Genomic DNA, 9,069 nt, shown 5'->3' on the forward strand with positions numbered 1-9,069 from the left:
AGAGTGGTGCAGAGCATGGAGCCCAACCTTTCCAGCATGTAACTGGTGGTTATCTCCATAAGCACACTTACATCCCCACCCATAATGCAATTTCTGATGTCTCATGCCTCCACATCAATTGCAGCATAAGCAGAAGTCATTTGATAGCTCAGCGTTGCAATGGAAATTCAGATTGAGGTCATGAAATCTGTTTGTTGTCAGGCAAGACAGCTTGCTGCAAAGCAGGCTTAGATTGCTACCATCATGGATGTGGATACCAGTGTTCAAAGAGACTTTCAGGACCACACAGCAATCCAGCAATCTATCCTTTATAGATTACTAGGATTGCTAATGTGAGAGTACGGATAGCTCCATGGAGCAGGCACCTGCTGTCCTCTCTCCAATGTTAGGAATCCTTATCTCCAAGAACTATATGCTTCTTAAAAAATTGGAAGGACACTGAATTATTTGGACATTCTCTTCAGTTTTTTGTTAAAGGTTACATGTTCACTTTAGTCCGTGAGTAAGCTGTTTTTTCCAGGAAACCACATGAATTCAGTTAACTGACCAGCCAGACACCTGGGAAGATAAGTGATTTTGTTACTTGAGTTAAAATAAAAACAGCTGTTTCATAGCTGTGGGCTACTGTTGATTGGCTGAAAACACTTGGTCTGGGGAAAGTTCTGTTGGAGCATGTTTTTTGTACTGTGTGAATCTTGGGAGCAAACTGCGAGGATGATTGTTCCCCTTTCTCTCTCCCTGTATTGCCCGCAGTCCAGAGTGGGTGTTTACCTTCAGCCAGAAAATTCTCATCTCAGTATAACCCGTCTGCATTTTGAAAGCCTGAGAAGCTGTGATAAGCGAGAGTTAGCAATGACATGTTTCACCAAAGATCCTTTGGAAGGATCAGACAACTAATGCAGTGAGCAATCCTTCTCCACACACAGGAATACCAAATCGATAGCGTCCACATCTTTTCGAACTTTATCCTTTTTCATAAAGTGTTGCCTTATGCCAACCTCTGCAGAGACCTTATTTGTCTTGTCCTTTGGTCTGTGTGTGTGTGTGTTGGGATTTTAAAAGGAATAAATCATTACATGTCCAGATTGTAACTTGTATGTTAACCAGTTTTGCAACTTGCTTTTTTAAAAAAAGAAGTTTTATTTCATAGTAAATCAATTATTATGAGCATATTGAAAGAAACCTGTTTAAAGTCTCTTTTATTCTGGATCTAGCAGTAGTGAAGGTAAACAATTGGCCATATTGGTGAGTGACTTAAACATTTACATTTATGATGTGATCTGTGTAGTAGTGGGACTAGGGAAACTGTGCATTTCTCCCATCCCGGTTGTAAGCATTCATCTTCCCAGCACTGCCAATGCCCTAGTATTTCCTGTCTACCAACCAACCCAAACTGTTTTCCAACGTCAATGTAGTGCTTTCTAGGCCCAGAACTGCTTGAGGACATCCTACAAGACCACCTGCAGTCTCCTCCAGTGTAAGTCAGGAGCCTCCCACCAGCTATGCTGCAACCACTAGGTACCACTGCATAGGATCACTAGGCCAGGCAACGTCATCTGGAAGACAATCACTAAGTAACTACTGGACATTTATATAGAATATTTGGTGGTTTGCTTGATAAAGTTGACTTCGAATTGTTGTTTTATGGTGGCTTTTATTTCACCATTGTGGCCAAAAGAATGCAGTGATGGTCAGTTTGTAATTTTTGTTGAATGGGAAATTGGAGTTAATTTCACTGCTACCATAGTCAGATGATAGGATCACAAACCATTCAACAGGAAAGGGAATGTATTGGTTGCCTCTTCCCTGCTCCCCCTCTTCTTCCTTCTCCTCCTACTCCTGTTCAACTGCTCTGTGTATCCCTAGTAGCAAGGGCTGAACCCTCATGATGACACAGTTATGCAAATTATAGCATGACGAATTGGGACACATTCTGGAGAGTACTGCAGGACTCCTCTAGAGTGGTCCAGGCAGTGGAACCATTGTTTGAGCACCCCAATGATCTGCTCTATGATGTTTCATGTGGTAGCATGGCTCTCAGCATATGCATACTGCCTTCATGTAGTTGGGTTGCACAGCAGAGTCAGGAGCCAGGCACTCAGCAGGTAGCCCTTGTCACCCCTTAGCCATCCCTGTGGCTTGATGTGTGGCTCAAAATGGAGGAAACAGTGGATTGGCACAAATTATAAGCATTACAACGGCTGCCAGGATACCAGGTGATGAGCATGTCTCTGGCCAGAGAGAACAAAAGGTATGCCCCTCTCCTAGCATAAAGAGCCTCAGTTACCTCCCTTATGCAACGGTGAACAGTAATCTGGGAGATTTTAGAGATATTACCTGCTCCAACTTGGAAGGATCAAAGCACAATGAACATACTGACGACAATCACCTTCATCATCACTAGCATCACCGCCATTACCCTACTCGGAGGCTGCAGGTCTGCCTGCAGGAGGTAGGAGATATCAGTGAGCATGTCCTTCATAAAACAGAGATGAGGCATGCACTGTACTAAATTTTTCTAGGCCTTTGGACAAGGGATGAGAGACAGAAGGGCTGGTAATATAATGGGGAAAGGCATCTGGAAGGGAGCCAAATGTCTTCCTGCCGCCATTGCATATTGCCAGCAGCAGAAACTTCCAGTGATGTGGCCACCCAATTGTATCAGTTAATTGCCCAATTAAGGGCACCTCCTACCCCCAGAAGCATTTTTCCCATGTTGGGAGGGACCAGAGAAACCCTGGTGGCCTCTCATCAGGTTGGGATGATGATGGCGAGAAGGGGAGGAGCCCTCCTTCATAGGCATTCACCTGGTGGCAATGGCTGTCCCTGCACCCAGCATCACCAGGGTAACCTTGTCCAATCACCAGGTACCTGCCTGCCCAGCTGTGGCTTCCCAAAAAAACCCACCACCTTCAAGGACACTTTGGCATTGAAGCGTCCTCTCTTTGGTGATACAACCTCAGCACTGACCATAGTTAGTCCTGGTGCTGCTGAAGCTGCTGAACTGTTGGCCCTCTGATTGGGGCAGGCCTCCATCAGCAATTTGATGGTGGCTCCGACGGTGATCTGCTAATTGGCTGCTGCCAGCAAAATCCTGATCCCGTGTCCTGCCGTCGAACAGAGTGGGGTCACATCCCACTTTCATTTCTGGTGGTGGGACTTGGAGCTCCTCTGAAGCATTCGTCCCACTGTTTCTGCTAAGTTTGATGTAAGAGAAATGCTCACTGGAGATTCTCAGTGCATAAGGCCCCATCCTGAGAACTCTTCACCCATCTCTCCCTTCCTGTGAGCAGCATGTCCTCTTCCGTGCTGCCTCTGCTCAATCTCCCTTTCATACTTCAGATCAAGCGGATGGTAATTATAGCACCCAGAACTGGTAACAAGTGGCCAGACTAGGACCTTCAAGGTCAGAACGAAATCCACATATGCAGCACCATTCCCTGTCAACTTCACCAGCTTTAACCAGCAGCAGCATGCGAACAGCACATCTGCAATCTCAGACTATTCCAGTCGAAATCAATCAGCAACTAGCCTGAAAGTAGTTAATGATCCTGTTAAAAATGCTGGTGGGAGGTCCTTCCTGCAGCTGAATACGTGTTCAGCTTAAGAGGGGGTGGTACCTGGGGTGACAAAGTCAAAAATGGTACAGATGATTTTAATTAAGGGTTACATATTGACTGATGTCGTGATGTGTCTCCTCTGCTCAGTTCTAACGTCCGCTAACCAAAATGGCGTCTGGCGATGACCTTGCTGAAATTGTGCACGTGCAGTGCGGAAGCCATTTTCTTCCCAAAATGACACCCACGGTACCAAAACTGCAGGCGCTAAGGAGCTGATTTGTGCGGCCTGATTATTTTAATCATAGTTGCTCCATATTGCTAATAAGCCAGGTTTAATTTTCAATTGAGCTAAGTTGGCATAACAAATTCTTCCACTGGTCACTAGTATTTTCTTGAAGCTGTGCTATTTCCACATCATTTTGTGTTTTCAACTCAGAAATGTATGTAGAGCTACAGTTAACAGTACTTGCAGTACTTTGCTGAACATTACTTTTTGATATTTTACTATGTCAGTGATACATCAGCTCTATTTAATTAAGTTTTAAAACCAGTAATTTGTTAACATTTGGTCACAAATTAGCCATAAATTATTTCACTAAGTCACTATAATATTATGCTATTGAACAAGTATAAACACTTGTAACTGATATACATAATATAATTCAGAACTCTTTCTCATCAATGTAGAATAATAGAAATTGTAAAGGGTTATTTTTAAAGGGTTTTGAGTTAATATATAAGGAATCAGTTTCATTTTATAAATTTGAGTATGGTAAAGGAAGTAAAACGCCATAAGAAATGTAAGGAGAGTAATGGTCTAGACTGGAGCAATGCTTTTTAAACTTCTATATGAGGGAACTTCTGCTAATAGCAACTCCTTTCCAGGAATCCCCAGTATACAAAATACACTTCCAACTACTCAAAAATCAACAACAGCATTTCTGGAGAAGTTAGCAAACTCAGAAAAATCCCATACAAATACAGAATGTTCCAGAAACTGCTCACCGGATGTGAAATACCCAGCTCCAGTCAGAAATCCGTAGGCCTCACAATCTCCTTGGGAACCCTCACTGACTCTCCTGGTCCATAGGTCCCAGTTTGAAAACATATGTTCTGGAGTTTTGTCTGTTAAAATTGGAGATTAATTTAAGATGATTCTTTTGAAGACTAACTGTAGTGAAAAGCTTAAAATTTGAAAATCTGAAGTTATCACTTTGTGCCATCTCTCAAGCATGTAAAATTCAGAGTGGAATGCTTCAGTTAGTTATTTTCTCTTTTGAGAATCGTTGAGATGGATGGAGTCCAAACAGTTATAATAAGAATTGAAAACTATCTCACATAACTATGACTAGCCCTCCATGTTTACAGCACCCTCTCATTAAGACAAACAAAATAAGCTCTTGAACTGAAACAAAATACTCAGTGGGTAACTGTGGGATATATGTTAAGCTTACCCATGAAGATGACTTTCTGAAGTCACTTACAATATATTACTTCCAAGAAAACACATATTTTACAATTATCCACTCAGTTAGCTCCTATCCCCTCTCTTTTTGTATAATAGTGTGTCAATCAAGCATTATAGATACCAAAGAATGAATGACATTCCATATCACAGTAAAATACTTGGAGGTACAATCACTGGAATAATATTATGTGTAGATCATAGGATTTGAAGATGGGAAGGTAATAGATTCCAGCTTTAAAAGTACTTTGTTTTGCTTTAATCTGACCACAGCAAGACTAAGAACTGAATGATGGTGCAGTTGTTAGCCAATTGTTATGAAACCCAAAAATACTTTACCTAAATTGGGAGTTCAGAGTTCAGGTACTACAGTTCCTAGCGTGCCTTGGGCTTCCTATGTATGCGCTTGCCGGGAAAGGAGCGGCACATGCGCAGTGCATCCATTTTCATGTCTTCAGGCTGGGAACTGGCCCTGCCCATATGCACAGAAGAAAAAAAGTGAAACAGCATGAAACTGCAGGTCAGATGACCTGAAGAGGAGCACCATTGCAGGCTAAGGTGTCCCAGAAAGCAGGACACGGAGAGGGGGACAGGGAGAAGGTCCCAAAAAAAGATCCTAAACCTGAGATTGGGGTACAAACAGGTCCAGATAAGGGACAAGGACAGATATCCAAAACAGATCCTGTTAGGTAAAGTCGAGAAAAAGGAGCAGAGCAAAAGGCTCCAAATTAAAGAGAGAGAGCTGTGGGTAGCAGACTTGAAGCAAAGTGGGCTCGAGAGAAGCCTGAAGATCTGAGAGGGCAGCCGAAGATTGGTTACCCCATGCTGCAGGCCAAAAGGGAAAAGGTACCCTTTTGGAGCAGTGGTGTTCTGCTTGGCATGGCCGAAGATCTGAAAATGTGTTTGGAAGGTGAATCTTGGGTGTACATGAAGATCCAGAGGAAATAAATCTCAGGAGGTGAAATTGAAACCCTGGTGGCGGATCCAGGTTGAAACCATCTGAGTGGGAGTGACGTTTGAAGAGAATTCTAAGGAAAGTTCTTCAAATGTGAAGATTGGAAACCCTCGTGAGAAACACAGAGTTTCAGTGAGACCAGTTAGCTCACAGAGTGACAAGCTTCTGGGTGGGTTATTGAGAAATCCACAGATTTTGCTTTGGTCACATCTGCCATTAACATTTGAGTGTGATGTATCTATGCACAGTTCGTCAGTTGGTTCACAAATACCACATACTTACCCTGAATATTAGAGTATATGATAGATAAGGTAAATTGTTTGACTTGGTACGTGTAAAGATAAAGCTGGGGTGAAGAAATAGTGTATATTTTAATCATTTTCTTGTGCTTGTATTGAGATCTTTCCAACCTTTTTGTCTGGTGTAATATAGTTCATTTTTCTTGTTTAATAAATATTTTATTCTTTATGTTAAAAGTTCATCAGCAGACTCCTGTGAATTTGTTCAGTAACTTACCTCCATGGTTTAAAAATAAATGTTAGGATCTATCAAGCCAGGTTTCACTCTGGGGTTTGACTTGTCCAATATTAACATCAGCTGGAATCGTAACACAATATATCAGCTTACTTTGAAAATTAAATATAGAGAGAGACAGAGAGAGATTGAAAATAGTCTCAGTATTATTTTTAGATTACTGATTAACACATTTGCTTTTAAATTTTTGTGTAAGGTATTATAATAAAGTGATCCAAAGTACTTAAAACTCACAAGCCCTAAAATATAGTAACTCCCTAATTTGGACCGTAACACACTAGATTTTTTTAAACTATACTCTCCTCATCTAAGCAAAAAGAATAAAAGTGCAAAGGACAATACACAGGCTAGTTGACATTTATTCAGGTTAAAGAGAAGTATACTTTAAATTGTTATCAGCCAGTTTGTGTTTTACAAACTGCATCTTCTGGGAAAAATAGAGATTGCTAGAAGCACTATGTTCACAGAGGTATTTAAATGCTGTTGCTGGGATACAAAAACTGAAGCTTTGTTAAGGTTCTTAATTTGACTTTGCTGGACCTTGGATGGCCAGAGATTAGTGCGCTGCATGGCTGCTTGAAGTCCCGCCCACCTTTGCCCAGTCCACCTGACCGATTGGTGGCAGCTTTGCCCATTGGACTGCATGCTGTGGTCTCAGCCCAGGCATAGGCATTCTCCTAGCCCACGCTGCAAGGCTGCACTGTTAGCTTGAACCTTTGGGGAGACTGGTCCAAACCTGGATGCTGACATTGCAAGGGACTGTGAGCACCTTCAGCAGTGACTGCTCCATGGCCAGCTTCAGCGAGGAGGTAGTACAACTGTGCAGTCGTCCAACTGTTCTGCCGTCCACTAAAATGTTCATGACTTTGGAGGGGTGGGGCAGGGGTGGTGGTAGTGAAAAGCTTTGGAGCACGTGGTGGCACTTTGTTCCCTCTCCATTGCTTGAGTGGGTAGATAAGCTAGAAATTCAACTCCAATCATATCAATGTGGCTGCACTTGAACTGTTTGAGTTGCAGAGGATTAGTCACTTTATTCAGGTTTCCCTAATGCGTGGCCACTTTCTTCACCCACCCTAACCCCCACCTCAAATGCTTGTGCGTTATATTCAACAGCAGGCCCTTGCCCCCACCCCACCTCCTGACACTCCAAAGTTGCCTCAACGGCAGGGCTGCACTTGGCCCCCACCTCCCTCACAAGTCACCTCAACGGCAGGGCTGCCCTTAACTCCGACCTCCCCTACCTTCCAGTGAAGTCCAAAAGGCGATCCCGGCAAGTGCTGCACAACGTTACTGTTACCCACCTCCGAGTTCCCCTCAAAGCGCAGCCCGCCAAGTGCATGTCGCTTATGTGCGGTTGTGAAACACATCGGCGTGTTTTCCCACCAATGTGGATGGACGATCCGGCGGCAGGAGGGAGTGGACGATTCCGGTGGGCAGGCCTAATAATATGCTGATGTATTACAATGAGGTTCCTGATGTCCAATGGTGGGAAACGCAGCCTGTCTTCGGTGGGCTGAGCAGACAATCGCAAACTAGTTTCACGCCATCGTAAAACCGATCATGCCATATTGTCTGCTCGTGCCTCCGAACATGCCCAACCCTGGCAGGCACGGAAAATTGTGCCCACTGTCTTGCAAGAGCCATGCTAAGCAAGCATCAAACTAGAACCAAAAAAGAGCTTGTATTTTTATACTGCCTTCTACATCATTTGGAAGTCTTTTGGTGCAGTGAGCCTACCTCTGATCCAGAAGCTCTGGTTTCACATCCCACCTCGGGATATGGTGGTCAAGTAGGCTGAGTACCAACCTGCAAATCCCTCCAACACATGCCAATGGCAAATGGCAAGAGTGAGAGAGATTCCTGGTTAGCCATGAGATGGGGAGAATGTAGGAGCTTCTACCATCACTATCCAGATTACAACATGTATGTATAAGTGCATGCTGTTACATTCTTCTCTTCAACCAATCACAAGACAAGGATCGGTGAAACAATAACGTGGATCCTTTATTTGAATTATGACGTGAAAAAAATAACGTTAACTGTAGGGTGACCAACTCTCCTGGAGAAAAACAAGGGACGCTGTAGCGTGGGGGGTCTGTTGGAGCTCGTAGGAGGGTTGCTGCCATAGCAGGGCGAGCTGCCAGAGTTGTGACACCAGGTCGGTGGGGGACGGGGTGTGGTAGGCTGGATCTATGAGGGGGCAAAAACAGTAGCGGAGCGGTTACTGTGCTTGCACAAGGTTTGAATGTTCAAAGTATATGAAAAAAAACAGCGTTCCGGATGCATATAGCCCGGGACACAGGACAGTGGGCTTGATTGTGGGACAATCCTGTAAAATAAGGAACGGTTCACAATTATTCACCCTGGTTAACTGGGAGGCTAAGTATATGCTAAGTATACTGCTGCTGCTTGTAGACTGCATAGAAGTTATGGGACTAATGCACCACATCCCGTCCAGGTGGTTGACAACAACTTAAGAAAACCCTTAAAGATACATGTACCTCATATCACATCTTGCCACAGCAACCTGGACTCTGCGTGAACTGTAACATACT

This window comes from Cetorhinus maximus, chromosome 8, assembly GCF_964194155.1.
Source record: "Cetorhinus maximus chromosome 8, sCetMax3.hap1.1, whole genome shotgun sequence".
NCBI classification, from domain to species: domain Eukaryota; kingdom Metazoa; phylum Chordata; class Chondrichthyes; order Lamniformes; family Cetorhinidae; genus Cetorhinus; species Cetorhinus maximus.